General features: G+C 39.5%; 1 protein-coding gene across 4 annotated transcripts in view; it reads left to right on the top strand.

Annotated features, from left to right (window-relative positions):
• LOC105835071 (neural cell adhesion molecule 2) overlaps nucleotides 1–22,904 on the top strand; it is a 237,225-nt gene that overhangs the window by 66,761 nt on the left and 147,560 nt on the right. For all 4 annotated transcript variants that reach the window (XM_036289629.1, XM_036289628.1, XM_036289630.1 and 1 more), the window contains one exon: nucleotides 9,566–9,664. The gene's annotated coding sequence lies outside the window, so the exon portion shown is untranslated. The remainder of the gene's footprint in view (nucleotides 1–9,565; nucleotides 9,665–22,904) is intronic.

Here is a 22,904-nt window from a genome sequence, read left to right as displayed (position 1 = left end):
AGGCAAGATAAACTTTGCGGCGCGGAACTCGCAGCTTTTCCGTCAAAGCCAAGGACGAACCGGGCAAAATAGATGCCTCTTATGCTGGGTATATCAACGATTTTCTTTGTGACTGACCGCTATTCTTTAATCCATTTAGATCTAGACAAGTAAAATTGCTATTCATAAACATTGCGCTACGCAACTGCGAATTATGGAATAGACGGATTATTTACGAACAAATTTTTTGAAATAATCTTTAATATTAAAGTTTCGTTGAAATAATGAAATTAATTAAGATTTTAAAAAATTTCTTACTTGCATTTACTCTTAAATTATAATTTGTAAATTGTAAATCTACACGGAGAGAATTTTATCTTAAAAATTACCCTTAAAATCGTGGCAATTGTGAGACTTCGTTAGAAGTAAAATTTAGTAAAATTTAGCCAAATTTCATTAAAATTTTAATAAATTTCGTTAAAAGTATAGCAAAATTCTTTGAGGTTCACATCTTACAATTACCACGATTTTCAGGGTAATTTTTAAGAGAAAATTCTCTCCGTGTACGTCCACAATTTTTTGACTCAATGTTATTAGAGCATCTAATATTTTTATTGAAGAAAATTAATTATGAATTATAAATCGAAAACGTCTCTTACGAGAAAAGGCTTAAAGCATTTTGTACATGTTGTAAGAGCATTCGATAATCACATAAAAATTGTTCTAGCGTTCGGATGTAAATTCAATTAAAAGAAGAGTCCTCTTTCGTCGATGCACCTGACGGCGAAATGCGACTCGAGGTAGCGCCCATGAAATTAATAACAGTTAAAAATCGCATCGAACACGCTTATTCCAGTGTAGTAGCTGTCCTTATTAATGGTGGATACTTAAATCACCCAGCACGTTCCTGCGAAAGTAAGTGCGCCGCGTATAAACCGACTACGGTGTAATATAGCCGCAGGATGAATTATATTTCATTTATGCGCGTTAGAATTAGCGGCCATTAGTCAATGTTACATCTTAATTAGCATGCACCTCCGCTACCCGGAGATTTAATTCGACATTTCTTGCATTGCCGGGACGCGCGCGGGAAGGAGATCGTCGGAGATAAACACCCGCGACAATCACGACAACGAATCTCCCACGGTCTGCAGTAATATTTTTGCAATTTACTAAAACGATCGTCTCGTATTTCATTCAAAGATAATCTCCATAATCCAAATCAATTCTGCTTTTCATCGACTCTTTTCGTCAAGAAAAACCGCGCTGGCGATGAATCGATGCGCTTCTTGCATTTTATTATATTTTAATTCCCTCATCGTTAAAAGCGTGATCCCGATTCTATCTTTTGCTTCATGTTTTTTTTTATCTATCTTCGTTGTTATTTGCATAGATTCTTTTGATTCATAACCCCTTCTATAAACTTCCCGATGGTCTTGCGACATGGAAATTTATATTATAATACAATTTTTTAATTACAAAAATCAATCGTCTAATATTCATGCGGAAACAACGTTGTGTTCGGTTGTATCTGCATTTCAAAGTTTTTCAATTTGCACTGTTAAAGAATTGTTACCTTTATCTTCTTTCTTTCTTCTAAGAATATAAAAATTGCGATAATAACCAACTTGAGAAATCTTTGAACGGGGACATTTCTTCCGAAGTTTAAGTAGGATGTTGAAAGATCGTAAAATTATGAGCGTAATTATTTGAAGATTATGACGGGCGCGGATACACGCCATTAATTCCACCAATTTTCCTCCGTTTTACTACAAGAGTTTCGAGTTACCTTCCTTTTTACGCGTCGCTTCTACTTCGTCGCCGCCATGGTTTTTATGTCATCTGAAGATCGTTAATTGGCAAGATTAACAGCCGACGATGCGCCATGTAAAACAACGTCCAAGAAAATTACTGTGGCACACTTTCGCCATCCCCCATCCCAGGTCGATACCCAGAAAATAATCGCCCGCAGAAAACAACTGCAGTTTTTCACGGCATCTTTTTCGTACCGGGCCGGATGACGTCGTTAATTGTTTCGTTGCCGCTGCGAAATATTGCCTTCGTGGCTGATTTTAACGAAGAGCTAATCACACGTAACAAAAACCAAGAGCGGAACAATGAAGTATAAGAGCATCAAGAAAAGATTAATTTGACGCAATTGAACGGGGTGATTTATGCATCGGATTTCGCGAAACATTTAACGGACAAATACCATTAAAATTTTCTTATTTTACTTTTCATAGAATACAATAGAAAATTATATTTATTCGTTACTGTATTTCAGAAAATTAACCGTTTGTATGCTGAGTTAAATAAACTAAATAAACATAGGCGATAATAATAAAAGCGAGAAGATAGTCGAGAAGACATCTTCGTTTCTTCTTCTTAAATATTAGAGAAAACTTTTTTCTGATTTTATCTTTAATTTTCAGATATAATAATAATAATAATAATAATGAGTTCGGGGGGCAGTCCTCAAATGGGTCCCGCCTCTGACACTCAGACAGAGTCCATTGTATCTCCCCGTTGTCAGCCGCCCTTAGCGGGGCCCCGCTTCCTTCCAGAAGCGGAGAAGATCCTCCAAGGGCAGCTGTCCCACCTGATCCGGTTCCAGAATGCCTGAGCCCAGCAGGCGTGCTCTTGGTCCGACCAATACAGGGCAGTTCCCAAGAATATGGAGACTAGTCTCCTCTTCTTCGCCACACCACCTGCAGTCGGGCGTATCGCTACTGCCCAGCTTATACAGGTGATAATTAAGGTCGCCATGGCCCGTGAGCAATTGCGTCGCCAGCCTGGCGTCCCTCCTATTTAGGGATCTCATGCTTCTGGCCAGGTCCTCACCGGGACAGTCTCCCAGCAAGGCTCCGGCCTGTCTGCATTTGACCCCCGTAACTTTCCTCCAGTGCTCAAGGTGCTGGTCCCGGAGCCAGCTCCCGATCCTTCTCCTGCCCAGGCAGAAGGAGATCCCAACAGCCGGCTCCGGTCCCACCAACCTTGTTTCTGCTGCCTCCTTGGCAAGCAAGTCGGCTATTTCGTTGCCCTCGATCCCCGAATGCCCGGGGACCCATACTAGACCAACGTCATTATTCTTCGCCAGTTCGTCTAGTACAATTTTACAATCCCAGACCAACCGCGAGTTAAATCTCGGACCTTCCAGCGCTTTGAGCGCTGCCTGACTGTCCGAGCAAATTCTGATGCGCCCTCCCACCCTACCGAGCTCCAGTAGGTTCTGGGCACATCTCATGATAGCTACCACTTCCGCCTGAAATACCGTTGCGTGTTCGCCAAGCGGAACGACCATTCTTGTTCTATCGCGCTGGCAGTAGAGCCCAGCTCCAGAGCCCGTGCTCGTTCTGGAGCCGTCCGTGAACCAGACGTCCCCATCCCGAGGAACCGGTCCCTTGGAGCCGTCCCACTCCCAGCGCTTGGGAAAGCTTATCTTGTACCTTCTTTCAAAGGTACGAATTACTGGCCTTCTATCTTGCCCCATCGCAAAAATGGGGCCCGATAGAATTCCTTCAGGGAATCTTGTGTGCAGGGCTCCCGCCCTCCACCTTGATTCGCACCTCAGGCGGTAGGCCGCCGCTGCCGCCGCCGCCACTACTACCCGATCGAGGGGCTCGATGCCCAGCAGCATGCCCATCGCCGCCACCGGCGTGGTCCGCATAGCTCCCAAGGCCCCTCTCAAAACCAGAGCCCTGATATGCTCCAGCGCTGACGCGGCGGTTTTCTTCAGCACCCTCGGCCACCACACAACAGATGCGTATAGCAGCCTGGGTCTGAGTATCGCCGTGTAAATCCAGTGGACTATCCTCGGTTTCAGACCCCATGTCTGTCCGAATGTCCTCCTGCATACCCATAAGTAAGAGCATACACTCTTACATCGGTTCTCAAGATGTTCCCTCCAAGCCAGCTTCCTATCTAGGATTACTCCCAGATATTTAGCCGTCCCGGTTGGGACTAATCTCGTTCCTCCAAGGACTGGCCCTTCCACCGGACCTACCTTGTACTTGCGAGTGAATACCACAAGCCCGGTCTTCAGTGGGTTTACCGACAAACCGGTCCTGCCACACCACTCCTCGACTACCTCCAATGCTCCCTGCGTGAGCTCCAAAAGTGTTTCCAAGAAGGGGCCTCGTACTAGGATAGCCAGGTCATCCGCATATCCCAATGTAAGAATCCCCCTCTCGTTCAGTGTTCCGAGCAGACTATCTGCCACCAGACACCACAAGAGTGGAGAAAGAACCCCTCCCTGAGGGCACCCTCTCTCCACCCAGCCACTGACACTCACCGTTCCCAGTGAGGCCGTTACCTGCCGCTTGAGCATGCCTTTGATCCACTCCACAATCTTCTCCGGCACACCTCTGCGAGCAGCCTCTTCACATACCACCTCATGCGGTGTGTTGTTAAAAGCACCTTCAATATCTAGGAAGGTGCCCACCGCGTAACCCTTCTTCTCCAATTGCTCCTCGATGAACGATACAGCAGAGTGAAGCGCCGTTTCGGTGGAATACCCCGTACGATACGCATGCTGGTTCGCGTGCAGCGGATGCCGCAGCAGAACCACATCCCGTATGTAAATATCCACCAGCCTTTCCAACGTCTTTAGAAGAAAGGACGTCAGGCTGATTGGACGAAAATCCTTGGCGGAGCTGTATCCCGTTCTTCCCGCCTTGGGGATGAACACAACTCTCGCCTGTCTCCAAGCTCTGGGCGTATAGCCCAGGGCCAAGCAAGCCCTCATTGTCCGCGTGAGCGGCCCCGTGATCTGTTCCAGCCCCTCCTGAAGAAGGGCCGGGAAGACCCGGTCCGGTCCAGCCGACTTGAAGGGCTTGAAACCTCCTACAGCCCTTTTGACCCTGTCGGGCCTCACAATTTTGGCTGCAAGAGACCAGTCATTCTCTCGTGCCCTGCATGGGTCCAAGGTTTCCTGCTGGATGTCTGCTCCCGGGTCTCTACAGAAGCCCGGAAAATTCGATTCCAGCAGGTGGGTCAGGCAACGTTCCCCGGAAACCATCGTCCCGTCATCGAGCCGGATGGCCTCCAAGGCCGCGTCCTGACTTCTAGCCAAGATCCTGCCTAGTCTGGCGGCTTCGGGTATCCCCTCCACCGACTCGCAGAATCTTCTCCAGCTCTCCTTCTTTGCCCTTACCACAGAGTCCCTGTAGACCTTCTGAGCCCTTCGGTGAAGGTCCCAGTCAGCCTGGCGGCCCGTGTTCCTGGCTCTATTCCAGGCCCGACGTGCCGCACCCCTGAGATCCTGCAGCTTTGGGCTCCACCAGGAAACCTTTCTGTCATTCCTTACCGTCCTCTCCGGACAGTTGCTTTCAAAGCTGTTGATGAGCGCCCTTTGCAGGTGCTCGACACACAGCTCGATCTCTTGTGAGGTCCCGTGTCTCTTGGGGAACTCCCTGAGACCGACAGCCAGGTCCTCACGGAATGAATCCCAGTCCGTCTTCCTTGGGTCCCTTACAGTCCTCACCTTCGCCTTGGCCTTTGCCAGTCTGAAGGTGATCTGTCTGTGATCCGACAATGAGGGTTCATCGGAGACCCTCCAGCCGGTCACCTCCCATACCAACCGCCTAGAACAGACAGTTAGATCCAGCACCTCCCTTCTCACCGCAGTGACAAAGGTGGGCTCGTTACCTCTATTGAGAATTTCCAGGTCGGTAGACACCAGAAATTCCAATAGCTTCTCTCCTCTCCTGTTGGTGTCCGTGCTTCCCCACACCGTATGGTGCGCGTTCGCATCGCACCCCAAAATGAGGGAAAGCTGCTCCTTTTGGCAGTACTCCACCAGGCGAACCACCAGGTCCGATGGTAGTGGGTCGTCCTCCTCGTGTGGGAAGTAACCCGACGCCACCACCACCCTCCTTCTAGTCCTAGTCTCACTGATGGCCTCGATCACAACCGCCACCAGGTCTCTGGAACAGAAATTCGGCAGCAGTTGGGCCTCTAACCCCTTGACAGCCACACAGGCCCTGGGTCGTTCATCTTGCGGAGACTTGAATAGTCTTCCGCACCCCGCCAGACCCCTAATACCCCCCCGGACTAGCCAGGGTTCTTGTATTAGTGATATGGCTGTGTGCACCCTAGCTTGGCGCCTGGCCAAAGCAGCCGAGGCTCCCTTGCTGTGGTGCAAGTTAATCTGGGTGAAGCCCACCCCGGTCCCGTCTACTGTGAAGACGAGGCCTTTGGGTCGGGCCCTCCCTTGCCCTTATCCTTCCCATCCTGGGATGCCCCGGTCACCTTGAAGGTAAACCCGGTCCATCCCGAGATGAGGCCTGAAATCCAGTGCCTTCAGCTTGAGGACACTGGACTCGGGAATGCCGAGAACGAGGTTTCTGCCCTCGCAGGTAGCCCCCACGTTCTCCGCATGCACACGCCAGCCCGAAGTACTGATCCCCGGGTTCTGCCGCTCCAGCAGCCCCAGGACAGCGGCCGCGCCCACAGGTGGACCCGGGACCCATACCACTGCCCTGCACTGCCTTTGCAGCATCTCCAGTCCCACCACCCTGAGCCTGGCGCCCTCCCACGGTACGATGCCGCTGATTCGACTTTCTAGCCAACTCAGCGACTCCGCATCCGCGCATCTGACGACCGCAGCCCCTGCCCGCAAAGAGGTGCTGTCGAATCTGGGCAGGGGACCCTCCTGGATCCCCTGGATCTCCTTAAAGACCGCACCCCTTAGTTGCGCCACCCGCTCAACGGTTAGCGCTTCCTCGGGGTACCCCTCCGCGACAATCACCCTCGTTAGGGGGTCCGCGGCATCTGCGTAAGCCTGGGTCCCTTGGACCTTCGGCTTCTTTGTCGCCCCTTCCACCGAAGGCGGGGTCTCGGCGGGGCCCCTCCGTCGCTTACCGGCGGTGGTGCCCCCCCGAACCCCCCAACCGGTGTCCGGGGGTCGGTCAAGGTTGAGGTCCCCGGAGCGGCCGGCAGAGGCCCCTCCCGGGTTTGCGCCCGGGCCTGAGCCTCCACCTTTCGCTCCCGAGCCCTCTTCCTTTTCGCGGCTCCGGAGAGTTTCCTCTTACCGAGGTCCCCCTCCTTTTCCGCCTTAGCATCCGTAGCTTCGGTGCCTCCCGTGCCCCTTGGGGCCCGTTCGGCTCCCGAAACCACTCCTCTCTCCGCGGTCTCGGTGCTTCCCGTGCCCATAGGGGTCCGTTCGGCTCCCGATCCCGCTTCTGCTACTCTTCCGGAGTCCTCTGTCGAAGCCTCCATCGGGGTGTCTTCCGTGAGTTTTGTTTTTAATGTTAAATTTAAGCTCTCCATTTTGTTCCCACGAGCAGCTAGGGAAATAAACGGTCCACCCACGCAGAGCCCCGCATGCGTGGGTAAGGCTAAATACTCTGGGGTTTCGCCCGGTTCCCCAGAGGCATCGTTCAAGACACTGCTCCCCCAGTGCCACGCAGCCCTCGCCACGATGGCTTCCAGCTTGGCTTGGGGAGTTGGTCCGCGGTAACGGCTTTCCCCCCCCCTGGGCAGGGTTTTACGCCCGCCGGGGCAGGTTATAACCGCTACTACCCGGGCGGTCCACCCGGGCACGCGGGGGTTTAGACCCGGGCCAGGGTTTCCCACCCGGGCGTCCTCCTATCCGCCGCCCGGAGACGCGCCCGATAGGCACTCAACCCACGGGAATTTTCAGATATATGCGAAGTAAAATTATTCTGACCTATATATGAGACAGCACCTTACAAATGTGTTAATTATCGGAAAATCCTTCGTTATTTCTGACTCTCTATAACTGCAAAATTATTTTTACCATCACAAAATTAACCAATAAATCTATAGGCCAACCATGAAATATGAAAAAAGTTATATGGAGAAAGTATCCCATAATTGTACAATATGTTGATAAAATATTATTAATTGATAATCTTTACAGAAAGATTACTATTTTTTTATTTTATAATTCGAGAATGATAAGATAGTAAGTTGGTTAGTAATAAAACTAACGTTAACAGGTTACTTAAAATTACTGTTGATTAGTTTTACTAGTTTACTTATACTAGTTCACAACATACAGTACGAAATATATATTAACGGAGCTAACAAATAGGAACATAGAAGATCTTGATGGTTATAATAGTCAACTAGAGAATATGCAACTCAATTCTATTTGTGCAACTGACATATTCATTTACAGAAATAATTGCGATTTACTAATACCTCATGAAATTGGTTGCCCAAACTGTTCACATTCCCTAATCAAACATACATTTGATTTTATGAAGTTATAAACTAAAATAAGGAAAGTTTGCTATTAATTGTACCACTACTATATTTCGCCGTAGAAATAAATAAATAAAAACAGGCAGCAAAAATATTAAATAAATTAAAAGCAAATTATTTAATTCTATTTATAATTATAAATATGAAAATAAAAATACAAAGATTTAAAAATTTGAAAAGATTTAAGAACTTTTAATTGTTTAATGAACTTTATATTAAAATATGATATTTCTAAAATGATTAAAAAAATATTTTTTACGTAAAAATAAAACATTTCCATGAATATTCAATATTTCATAATATTGAATATACAATAAATCTGAAACATTTTATCAAAACGCGATAATATTTAATTAATATTAAGTGGTACGCGATCATTTCGAAATAAAATACGTTGGGAATTGCGATATATATCGGGATGTGATTGTTTGCTGAAATAAAAATAAGAAAACAATGTCATACTGAAAATATTGAATTTCGATTAACATTTGCAATTGTTGCGTCTTAGTTTGACCGTTTATTTTTCACGGCAACGCGTCGAAATCAAGGTCAGCTCAATTCACGTCATATCCGTGTAGCATCGGAATAAAGTTGGCGACAATGTTTCTCGGTCATTCATGGAACGTCGTTGCGTCGCAGATGAGAGAGAGAGAGAGAGAGAGATTCCGAAATTCCGGGTGCCGAGATGTGCTCAATTAGTAGTTAGATAAGTACTGCCATAATTAACCTCCCTCGCTGCCCGTTAGCATAAATTCTGTGTCAACATTGTATCGGGAAATTTTAGAGCGCACGTATATCTCACGAGAATTACCCCAAGTTCGACAATACAACGAGCAACCCAACATATTCCGCGGATATTTATTCTCGATTTTAACCTGCACGTTCGTTCGAATATAAAACAGTAATTGAGCCTAAATGTGAACATGCAGCACTACTCGTCAAGCATCTAAAAATTCTAGAGACGTAAAGGAATACATGCGTGGAAGATGGGAGGGGAAGGAAGGAAGGAAGGAAGGACGAGTAATCATGTCGCGATGCTTGACGGACTTTCGGAGATGGCGGGAGCGATGTTGTGCAAAGCGTTGCGCGATTTTAGTCAATTATGTTTCGGTACTTGGTATCATAACTTGCGCGAGTGTGCGTGAACGAATGACCAACGAAAAAGCGTCACGGAGAGACGAGAGGAAAAATACGTCGACGAGTAAATCTCGCGGCTTCTTTGGCTCGTTTGTTCACACGGTATTATTTCGTTATAATATATCATAAAACACGTCGCGATTAACGTCGGGAGTGCCGTGTACAAAGTATCGCGCGATCGTCACATTGCGATATCAGTGATCGTAAGTTGATTTTCCAGTGAGTGTCCCAACGAGGAAGCTGCCGTGGAGAAACGAGAGACGAGGAAGAGATGGCGTGGAAAGCATCGGACAACGATGAGGAGAACCGTGGAGAAATGGTGAGTAATTTATTATTTACTTAGCTATTTATCACTTGCTGAATATCAGTCGTTTACTACGCGACAAGTTTCGCGTTTTAATTTGTCATGTAAATGTGACATGTATATATATAAAAATATAAAAATATTTTTATTTATTTATGTATTACACGCAGAAAAATATTTATTCTACTGTTAGAAAAGCGGTTTCCTATTCAATTAACATTTTTTTCTTAATAAGTAATGGTTATCTTTATAAAGAATATTTTCTTGATAATAGTCATAAAACATACTTATCATAAATTTTTGTAAAACTTATTATTGTGTATTTAAAAAAAGAATTTATACTTTCTTAAAGAATATTATAAGTTGAATTGAAGAAGAATCAAAGTAATAAGTAAATTTTATTTGAATTTTTATTTTGATTTAATATTCTTAATTGAAATATTAAATTACTAGGATTTAGAATATATTTTCAATTTTATTACTTATGATGAACTTACAATAGTTTTACAGATATGTAACCTTATAAATTATTAAAAATAAGTGATACTTATTTAATTCAAATACACATTTTTCTGTGTGTACACAGAAGTTTATTTTAAAAGTTACTTATTTCAAATGAAAACAATGAGAATATTTTGAGACTATTCGTCAAGGAGATATTCTTTGCAGCGATAATTATTAATTAAAAAAAGAAATTTAAAAAATAAGAAACTGCTTTTCTCAGCACGAGTATAAATTTTTTTGTTTGTGACATTCTAATAATTATTATAAATATTATATGTATCATCAAAATATAAAATATTTATAATAGCAGCTATATTGCTTACAAAAGATTTAACATTTATTTCGGATTGTATGTTATTTTTCGCCGAGTGTTGTAATACTGAACTTTGAACGTTACGACGAATAACTAAGTAAAGTTCCTCCGGGCTTATGAGCTTGCCTGATGATTTACAATTTGACGCCTTTGTCACGTTATCGTTACCATCTAGTACGTTCGTTTCTTCCAATAAAACTTAAATTTCAACGCCGTCAGTAATAAATCAACTTCTCTCGGAGCTTTCTCTCGATGAGAAATTTTCCTGATACACGGTAATGATCGCTTTTTAGATAAAATTGACAAAGTTGAAATAAATCACAACTAAGCTGAAAAATCAAGAAAAATAAGAATAATTGATCGTAAATGTTTGACAAGTAAAATCTGGTGTCATCTGTTAAGAAATATTTTAGATCTTTCAAAATTAATCTTTAATCTGTTGGTGTTTTACTAAATTATATTTCGAAAATTAAAGTATATTAATCTCTCAAATATTAACGTACATATTAAAAAACACATCGTATTTATATTTCATTTTATATTTTATTTTATATTTAATGTAAAAAAATATATAGAAATTGAAGTTGTAATATAAATTGTAATATAAACACGAAAATTTAAGTATGGTAGACAAAAAGTATTTAACTTCCGGTTATCCTTGCCGTTTATTAATACAAGATAAACGGGAAAGTAAACAGATTATAAGGAATGCCTCCTTCTCACATCGTTTATCATATTATAGTCCTTTATCACTTTGGTGCATATTATTGCGTGGTGCAGTTGCGCGCAGCGAGCTTGGCCAGACGCCGCGCGCCATGATTTATTCCTGTGCTATGTAGCGGTGCCGAAGTTTTCTAATTAAGTATACGTAATGAGTAACCGTGTCGTCTTGCTGGTGTGTCAATGGCGGAATTCACTGTGAACGTGCATCGTCCGCCCCGAGTACCTATCTGCATATAAACTGCACACGCGATACTGAAACACGCTTGATTACCGCACGTAACGATGATTCTACTTTCCAAAGATAAATTTAATATCGCCTGAAGTTAACTATTAAAACCCGCGCAAGGCACCTTGATCCTTCGGATCCCTCGCGAACGGCGTGTAATTGTTTATTACGGCGGAGAGATCCGAATCGAGAGATTGAAGTAAAAAAAAAGAAAAGAAATAGAAGTATCGCGACTGCGTAAGTCCTAATCTCTTGAAATAAACTACCTTGTTCTGAAACTCAGATCGTTCGATGCCTTCGCACAGCACGCGAGCATTTCCCGAAATGTTGTAATTTAACCAAACTTGCCCGCGAGAAGCGACGCGGCAGGATAAGAATCTGAATGCCGGATAAACGGAAATAAAAGATATTTTCCCCACGCGAACCTGCGCCTCCGTGTTCTCCTCTGAAATTCTCTTTTAAAAAAAGGTTAGCAAAAAAAAGACATGTATATAGACTTAAAGTTTAAAAAAGTTCGTACTAAGTAAAAAAATACTATCGTATCATTTCACTATATTTCTTGAAACTATATGTTGTAAATCTAATTCAAACTTTAATGGTCGTGGAGGAAGAACAAATTTTGCTTCTCATCAGGTACGAGTTGTTCTTAAGGAAATTTTGCATTTTCGTATTACAGTAGAGCTAAGCAAATTGAAGAGAATATTAATCATGTAATACCATTATATCTTTAACATTTCAAACGTCTCGTCGGCGTTCCGATCACGTAGAAGGCGAGCGGACGTTTTAAAATCTTCTCCGATGATGCTTGAAATGCTTTGTGAAATGTAATTACCAGAGGCCGTTAAGAGGAGCGTGATAAAATATCAATGCACAAGCCGTGAAATATTCATCATGAAATGTACTTGCGTGTGGATAACGGGCAACGGGGGAGTAAAGCCGAATTGAATTTTGCAATTCGCGAACGCGGGGAGGACACATTTAACAGAAAAACCCGGCGTGTACGGCCGGCATGCATAATGGCCGGGGCTTGCATGTCAAGACTAGCTGTAAAATTTAAATTGCCTGAGCGAAGCTGTTGTCACAGTTTCGGCGGAAGCGTCATATAGGCGGTCTTATAGCCCGGGGTCTATTATGCCGTTAGACTTGATCTATTTCCAGGTTTTAGATTATCTTAATGTAACACGGACGGAATTATCTTGACGTGGTTGAAAAATAAATCCACGGGGAAAAAATAGAACTGTCGGATAAATCCGGACTCATGGCAAACTATTCCACAACGTTAAGCATACGTGGGTGAATTCGAAATGTCGTGCTAAACATATCGCGTATCATTCAAAATTGACATCGCGCGATAAAAAAACCGTGTTTACTATGAAAAGTTCTTTAATGCAAGATGAACTATAATTTGACATTTGCAAGGAGAAAAATCAATTTTGCTAAAATGTCTGCAAATTTATCTAAATACAGATCCGAAGTTTTTTTGTCCGACTATCAAAGTAATTATTATGTAAGACGTTCAAACGTGAATGTCCGTATTGTTCAAACTTAAACAATACTGCAAATTTTTATATTCTAGCAACCAGTTTGAGCGTTATACATAATTATTTTAGTGATTTAACAAAACTATTTTTAAATATATATATGTAAACACGATTTTGCTACATCAAAATGTGTATTCCTTGTTGCACTCCAGATTAATTCTTTGAAAGGAAAAATTTCAACATAGCTTTTACCTTGGCCTTTACCAACCGGAATTATTTTTGTCGATTAAGCGAACTTATTACGAATATTATATTAGAAATTTCTAAAACATCAAGAATTTTCTTCCTTTTCCGTACGGATATTGTGAAGGCAATTCTATTGGTATTAGCTTTTTGTGTTACAACGCTTTAAATCTAAATGTAGACGTTATCTCTGAAGGCAGAGCCACTCTTACGGTCGTTGAATTTTATGTTATCGTAGTATCCATATACGTCGGACTAAGGATTTTGAAGCTTTTATTTCGAGAGTTAACCTTGTTTTGTGTTACATAACTATTTGAGCATTTCCAAAGCGCTTGTGCGCACCCGAGAAGCAAAACCCCCGGAACTATTACCACGACGTAACATTTATTTATTGTGTTTCTCTCCCTTTTTTTATTATTCTTTTATCTCGATGCATTGTGGAAATCTCATTGCAACAAATGCAATAACTTCACAAAAGCTTCTGTTATGAAACGTTGCAATTTGCTTTATTTTTATTTCTTTTTATCCGCATCAGATTCATTATAATATTCATGATATTGCCATATATTGTAGCTACCTTTTTTGTGTGTAATTATTATACATTAACCGTACTGAAACGTATATACACAAGTAAGTTTCAATCTCCTTTCGCATGAATCCTCACCAAACTATCACTATTCAAATAGATTGCGAAGACGTCGTGAAAAGTTTAAGAGCTTCAAGTTTTACGAAAGTTTCTCTTCGGATTTTGACATACCAAATTCGACCTTTTAGAATATCTCGACAATTCCTCTCTGAGGTAATTTGAATTAGCATTGTGCATGAAAATTTGAAGAATTCGCCACAACAAATGCGTGGATTATTCCTTGGGCATTTGAATGCCAGTAAAGCCCTATAATCAGAGCGTGATTACCTCGGATAAAAACATAATAATTAATTGAAAAAGAGAGAAATATATGATTCTGTTTGTACGCTAAGAGCTACTTCAGTATGTAATGCAATCATGGCAATGCAGTAATCGTCGAAAATAAATTCCAGCATTGATAGCTTATCAGTAATTATAATTATTGATAAATTACAAATGTGATTATATGTATAATTAAATAATTTTAATGGCATGTTTAATTAATAGTCTGACGCAATTAGCAATAACGCACAAACGTACGCAGCGATATTAATGCAAAGCATGCTTATTTATTAGAACAAAAATAATTCTGGCCGCTAAAAATTTATTGTTTAGTTTCTACAAATCTCGTCTTTCAAAAGTTATTTAATCCGATGATACAGATTCACGTGACGGTTCAACGGAATTCACGAGACGTATATCTATAACGTAAACTTTTAAGTGTTTCCTTTCGCTTTGCTAGCAATTAATATTAAAATATTATACGCATATTATACGCATTTGTAAGCATTGTAATAACGACAAAATATTACGATAGCTATTAAAATGAAAATGTTGAGTACTTTGAATATTTAACCATAAAATAATAGTGGGGAAAACATTGTGAATATTCAGACATTTGTATTCTGACGTGCTAAATTTTGCAGTTTTAAAAAATGTAACATAGATAGTTATAATATTCAGCTTATATGAGGAATATGAAATACCGATGGCGATGCACGTATACGTGTATCAGAAAAAGTTTTGTGTTATTATTTTGCGTGTGCTAATGCAATGGCATCATTAATTTCACCGGATAAGTTGTGTGACAAGTTTGTAGAAGCAAAAACTTTATGGATAAGTTTCACCAGTTTTTTTTTCATACCAGTATTTTTTTTTATCCAGATTGTTTTTGACGAGGAACAGAATCGATAATGTTTTAATATCTCTATGTGCACAACTTTGTATACCTGTGTACATTCTTTTTAATGCATGAATAATCCTTTTTAGTAATTTTCTACCAAAATATCTCTTTTGCATATTATTAATATATAAATATGACGCAATATTCACGTAAAATAGTTATAATAAAACGTATTTAAACTGTATCGGGATGGCGGATATTAACCGGCTTTTGTATCAGTCGTTAAAAATAGTTTATTAAATTTCTTCTCAAGATTTTAGAGATTACAGCATTATTCTACAATTTAAAACTATTACATTTACATTTTATTAAAAATTTTCAATTTTATTTATAAAGCTTACGACAGCATCTTTGTTTAACATTTCCCAAAAATTTCTATTTAAAGTGCTATTGTCTTTGTGTTTAAACTTAGCTATTATCGATTTCAGCAAATAACTTCTACATTGGAATAAAGTTATCAACTTGATTAAATGCTTCGATTAGACTAAATTTTCTTAATTCAAATATTTATGTACTTAAGAATAAACAATTATCGTTATAAAATTAAATATTCATTAAATTTAACTTTAGATACATAAGCATTTGAGGAGAAATTTGTCCAGTTGACAAATTTAATCAAGGTAATAACTTTTTTTTAGTGCTGAAATATCTGAACAGTACATTCGACAATATATTACAAAAATTAATAATAATTTATTCTGTGTGACCAGTATATACCTGAATCTCTCTCACGAATTCTTGAAGGCGTCGTATCATATCTGCAGAATACAAATTCTGCATCGACCGTTGCGCTGGATGTGATTATTAAGAGGCAGGTCAGAAAAACAAAAACGTTCTCCCCCTTCACCCTACCTGGCGATGTGCCCAATGAATACGCGATTGGCGTCTCGTCTTATGAATTTAATTTTCAGCAAAATATCGCGTAAACGTGCTCGGAGGCGTCAATGTGCCGTTGTCGTATCGGGTAGTATGCGGTATCCACATAGTTTTTAGATTCCTTCCGATTCTCCGGAACTCTACTTTGTTTTTTTGTAGTTGCCCTTTGTTATTTTTCTAAATTTTACATCGTTTCTCTTATCGTCGGTTTAATTCCAGTTTTTCTACTTCGGCTCGGAAGTAACGAGTAGATGTTTCGATTTTGATACCATTAATTGCATATCACATTATTAATGTGGCAAATTCATGTTTAATATGTGACTTGTATGTTTAATATATTTACGAGCTGCTTGGTTTGCTGAAAAGAGGACAAGCTGCTGTTTCCAGCTTATGAATAATAGTAATTATATCTTCGTGAAAATACATATCTTCGTGAAAACTGGATACATTAATGTACAATATCTATTTATTGAAGTTAAATCGGCACAGTTTCATGGCTGTCAGCGAACGTCCCTTTTATTTTCTGATCGAATTTATTCTCGCGATCGTTACGTTGTATCCACTTGGCTGCTTATCATTTAAACGACATGGCGTGCCCGCCTCGTTCCTGGTTTATTGCTGCCTGCTGGAGCCTCAAAGGCGATCTCCGGGCTTAGTCCGTTGCAACTAAAGAGAAAGAGAGAAAGAGTGACAGAACGAGAGAGACTACGTTAAGTGGCATCGATTATTCCTGTCGTGAGATATGCAAATCGTCTTGGTCCCCCTGTCCCTGTCTCGCGCAACTCTTTGCACCACCCTTCCAGCGATTACTCCAGAGTCGCTCGGTCGCGCTCTATCTCTTCTCCTACAATCCTTTTCTCTCTCCCTTTCTCGTGCGCGTTAGTCCTCTCGTACAAACTGGAATGTCTGTCGCGTGATTTACGCCTCGAGAAAATAAGAGATCTCACCTTATCCTGTGAATGCGGGGGATAGAGAGGATCGGGGAGTGAAAACGTGGGACTATACGAACTCTACGAAGAGGGCCATTCTAAATCTCTCGACTTTCGAATGTTAGGCTCGCCACTTATCAGACTAATAGAACGATCTCGTTCTGCTACTCCCGTTTCTTTACGAATTACCATATCGATTTTCTTTCTCTTTTTTCTTCTTAATTATAAATGTATATATTTTTTTTAATCTGTCTGAAATGTTTGTTATATTGTATAAAGCATGTCAGCAAATTTTTTCGTAGGAATTTATATTTAGTGATAAATATCCGACAATAAAATACACAATAAGAAATTTTATATGATAAAGTGATGCTAAACTTTATTTTATGACTTCTTTCTTTAAAAAATGTAGAGAAGCTTAGTTTAAGATTCTGTTACGTACATACGATGTTAAAGAAAATTGAAAAATAGGAATAAATTATAAATAGTAATAAACGTTAATTTATTCTAACAAATTGAATTCTTTGCTGAACAGTATATCTTATTTAACTATTAAAATTGAAAAAAGATTACATACGTATATTTCTATGGCAATTTATAATGGCAATAATATTCAAAAATTTCACATATTTTAAGTGCCATAAAAATGTTAGTAAATTGCGGTGTCAAATTACAAAACGCACTGGCATTAACCTCTCCAAAAAATCCCATCGGGCATTCCGTCACACAATCATAGTGATTTCATGATTTGCCTCTAGAGATTACCATCGACATTTCTGTAGCGTATTTACTGCTAACCATTGCTATTTCGTGCGAAATCTCGACGGAACGATAAACAAAGCACGTTGAATCGAGTGAACAAAATCCCGCATATATTTTAACATTTAAATATATACATATATATACATACGCTCCCAACGCGGTAACAAGATCTCAGAAATGCATTTATAATATTATCAACTGTAATAAAATTTAATAATTATAACGAACGAGTTAATATATCAAATAGTACGGAGCACATGCATAATGCATTATTGTGTCATTACAATGAACTTCTGCAGAAATATTTTATAGCTATTTTGTGTACAAAACTTTCTCATCGATTAATTTGCGTCATTATCGAAAAAAAATTTATAAAACTTGACTTTGTTAGCAAACATTTTTTCAATCTTGAGGAAACATCATCCTTGATTGGACACTGTAAAACACGTAAGCCGCGTTGGCTCATAAAAGCTTGCATGAATTGATGGTAACGTTAGTATGTCATCCTTTTCGGGAATAACGAAATTCACCTGGGACCTGTCAAGGCATTAAAGTGCAGCAAAAAAAGAGGAACGATTTACGTAAACAGTAAAATATCAAGCGAATGAGATATGTAGCAAATCTTTCAAATATACATTTTAGATTTTAATACAATTGTAATGTTTATTATAAATTAGCATTACTTTTTTGTACCATCAATGTGATTTACGCAAATGGCATCAATAATTTAAATTTGATTATTTTGATTGTTTCAACATTATGCTAACATTATTGGAATTTTAATATTTATTTCAAACAGGATTTCAAAACAAATATTTACAGTTATATATATGAACATTGACTATTTTTCAATCAATTTTTATTTAAAAGAATTTAATTAAAAAATTACTTAAAAAGATTTTTCAGAAAAATTCAACATAAATGTACACATACAAAAACAAAAATAACTCTGGCAAATTACTGATTTTTTATCTTCAGTGACGATAAATAACCGATAGCTGTACGCAAAAATCAGCGCTTGATTTATTCAATTGATGTGCATAGGATAACAATTGGTCCGTGATTTTCAAAAATGTTCCGGATTAGAGCGTCCGCGATTTTGACGATTGGAAACACGTGGCGGTCTAAATCCGTTTGGGCATTCAAATCGGTCGCGAACGTGTTAAAAGCGCGCGCGAATTCGTGAATTCGCGCGATCGTGCCCGTGCAAATTTCATCGTACCGCCTCAACCGTGTTCAAAAGGAGATTCAGCTCACGCCCGACCCAATGTCCGGACTCCATCGCGCGCCATTATCGGGAGCAACCTCTTGCTCTTCCCCGTCTCGAGCATCGATAAAAATATCGATATAACGAATCCGCCTTATACCTCAGACACCGACATTGCCCGCTCATAAATCCGCAGATATACGGAAAAAGCGCGGCAGCCATAATCGTCATCCGTTAAATCCGCACGCGCGATGTTTCGCGTCCTTCCACGGTCGGATGAATTGCTAGTGTCACGCCAGCAACCGCAGGTCCGATCTGTATCCACCGCTCTTGAAACATTCAAGGCCCATGAGACTGCCGAGCTTTACAGAATTCATTGGAGCCGTGGAACAATAGACCTTCCTTTTTCTTCAGTTCCCCGGTTAACAGTTAAAAATTTACAACTTGTTTCACGTTTCGAGCTTGGGTAGCGATCAAACTAGATTTTCAATATTATAAAACTAAACTTCATGGCGTTGTTTAGTTGCAACGAATGAACTTTAATTCTTAAACATAGGATTTGTACGCAGACAGTATACGAAAAGTACGGTTTTGCTGAAGTGTATAAAAATTTAAATAGGGTTGGATACAATGGATACCCTTCGTCAGGTTGCTTGACCTAGGCTCATGTTGCTTTGTAACATATACAATAATAGGAAAATATAAATTAATGTATATAAACATGATTTATTTAAGATCAAGCTTCATTCAGTAAATATTCTATTTTTTATTTAAAATTAATGCACGAACGTCTGTTTTTATTTAAAAATTATTTTTCTAAGAAAATACTTATTTAAAAAAATAGATTTGGAATAGAGTTTAGACGTCGAATCATATTATATGCAACCAAGACAAGTTTTTTTAGGAAGACATTTTTGTACGAAATACAAAAAATGTCTTTTTGCAATATTTGATTTTTCCTATTTACTCTTTATTAAAAATTATTTACTTTTATACAAAAATTATTTAAAAATTATTTACTTTTGTGTACGTGTCCCGAATAATTATACTTTTTGAAGAAAAGTTTTGTATATGTTGATAAATATGTTGATAAATATGAAAGTGGAATATATTAATAATTATTTGCACTTTAATGATAATTTAACTTGCTTCGCAATTCGCTTTGATTTTAAATAAGTTGATGTTTAATATATCACTAGACTGCTTGGTTTGCCTCCCTCTATTAGCTTCGTGTAAACTCGACGTAGTTACTATGTTGCGGTTGCAAGGATCGAGATGCTGTTTACAGGTGTGCATCTTGGACTCTGTTCAGATCCGTGAACCGTATCTTTGTTTACCTTCTTATCTGCGAGTGCTCCTCGTCTTCTGAGTATTAGCAGTCAAAGTTATTTACTCACTTTCTTTTCCTTAGCACGGTACTCGTGTATTTCAAAACCTGGTGCCTAAAATTGGGAAGGTAAAAGGTAAATTTACTTATTAAACTCAGTAAATGTATTCACAGTATCTTTATTAACGAGAAAGCTTAATAAATTAATGTGCTGTTTACCCGCAATAAATTCATCGTGACATTCGTGACAAAGTTCGTTAATAGTCGCTTCTGATGTTTGCTAATAAAAAACTGACCTGATTTAATTCTTCCGATCTATTTCACTTAATTATCGTCATTGATTTGAACGTATAGATTTATATATAAATTTACTTTAAAGTTACATAGCATTTGTACCCCCGTGATGATATTTGTGTTTTCTATCAAAGTTAGCTACTTGTTTGATTGTGTTTGTGTCAAGAGGCAATAACCGAGAAAATCCTCTCAACTTTCAGGGATCCCTTTACTTTTTACAAAACAAACTCTTTGTGCGCGCGACAAAGATACTAATCCGTGGATTTTTCAGTATTACAATCGCGTCGTTAAGTCTCCAGAGTCAAAGAAATAGAGACGCAACGAGCGGGTATATATCACGATATTGAACACAATTTTGGGGCTGAAGCGGTCGGTATCGTGTTTCACGCGTGTTTCATACGGCTTTTCCGAGCAGCTGCAACCGATACTAGATCCGATATTAACCATTTGCGATCTGGTGCCGCCGTGCAGATTATTCTTTCAGGATAAATTCGCTAAGTTAAGCCATTTGCATTGTCCGAACGTGCAGCCGCTCTATCGAGCATTTATTAATGTTCCTGATATATTCGTTCGATACAGATTAAAAAGATCCGTAACGTAACATTAAAAATTACTATAATATCATTGAAATCCAAAGGCTTGATAAGTTTCTACAATTTTTGTGACTTTGTTCAAAATATAAAACGCTCAAAACTTACAATAAAGATTTTCTATTTTTATAATAAATATATACGAAAATGAAAAACGTATATTTTTTCATTTTGTATTTACGTTTTTCCACATCAATTTTCGTTCGTTCGACAATCGTTAACCACTAATGGCCTGTGAGGATTTTTACACGCAATTTCCGATGAGTCGATAAACTAACGAATAGAGCGGCAACAAAGCTCTGATTAGATAAGACGTGCAGCGGAATGAAGATTGAAGGAAATTCGAGTCAATACTATTGTTCTTGGGCGCAGATACTATTGTTCTTGGTATGTGTTCGCGTAAAAGCATCCGCCGAGCAACTCCAATGTTTATTGTCAGGCCACGTTGGCGGAAACCACCGGTCGTCTGGCTCGCGAATCAATGTTTCCGAACAGATCTCGACTACGAGGAGCGAAAAAATAACGATGATGCAGCATCACCAAGAAGCAGTATGGAACACGTTCTCATTAAAAACACTTTCGATGAATGGAGATTGATGCACGTGCATGCAAATTAATTATTCTTACTTTCTACTCATTATTTTTAACGAAGTTCTTAATAGTCGATTTTATTACTGCACGTTTTTTTTACCGCAATTAATAATAATTAAACTGATCATTATTTTTGTGCGTCATCTGCAATCGCGCGACGAACTAAATTGACGTTGAAATCTTTATAAAAAGTTATATCTGAAGCTATTTGAAAAAATAAAGGATTTTTATAACTTTACATAGATCTGTATAGACATAGCGTAATAATTATTTGACTTTATTGATTTTATTAATTAATCACATGAAAATATCTGAAAATAATTTTACTAGCACGTCATGCTTAAGTGTTCTATATAATCATTATGTAGGACACTTAAGCAAAAAAATTCGCAACCAGCTTGAGCGTTTTACATAATTATTTGATGGCTCAACAAAATCATTTTCAGATCTGTATATTTAGTTAAATTTTCAGTTGCTTCAATAAAACAGATACTTTTCATTATGTTCAATGATTACTTAATTGTATCGTATACAATTTGCGTGATAAAAATGATAAATATTAAGAAAAATTAAGAAAAAAATTGGAGATCCTTGTGCAGAAAAATGTGGACATCCAAATAATTCGTAATTTCTTGACGTATACATAGTTCAAGGTTCACGAACTCTGCTGCATACGCTATTATTTCACCCGCCGCGTCGTGTATACGAGAACTACTCGCCCCTATACGCGGGCGCGTGTAAACATCACGCTGCACACGGAACAAAGACCCTTTCGACAGTCCCTATTGACCCAGTGTGTCCGAGGGCTAGTGGACTATTCCCCCTTCGTATAATTTATCATCGGCTGTTTACGTCTACCTCTAATTGCTCCTCTTCACGTCGAGAATAAGGGCCCCGGCGGTATCTATAAAACGCGCTAAATCACACTGTTTTGCGGTTTATTTTGATAAAACTGCCGGACCGAGTTTTTATTTCATGACAAATGAACCGCCCTTAAGCCCGGATAAATGATTTAACGTAAATACGCTCATATTGCAGTCGTGTGCAGGTTATCTTGGTTGGATTTACGATGAAGTGATGCCCGGAAGCTATTGCGCGACTTTTCCTTTTCCATTAAGACCGTTCATATCGTTGGAAGATAACAAATAACGTGAAATTTATTATGAAACGAAGTTGAAAAATTTATTTTTATTTTTTAAAGTTCTTATTTTATTTATACATATATATTAATAATTATTTTATAATTATCTAATTATAATTTTTAACAAATCATTTTTAAACAAATATTATCAAAAGCATACCTTAATAAAGTTATTAGGGTTAACATGTAGTTGAAATCGTGATTAGGCACTGGTCGGTTTTACGCCTTCCTGGGTCGCGC

Source organism: Monomorium pharaonis, chromosome 7 (genome assembly GCF_013373865.1).
Source record: "Monomorium pharaonis isolate MP-MQ-018 chromosome 7, ASM1337386v2, whole genome shotgun sequence".
Classification (NCBI taxonomy): Eukaryota; Metazoa; Arthropoda; class Insecta; order Hymenoptera; family Formicidae; genus Monomorium; species Monomorium pharaonis.
Note: the sequence above shows the minus strand (reverse complement) of the source record. Positions and strands in the feature narration are given on the sequence as shown.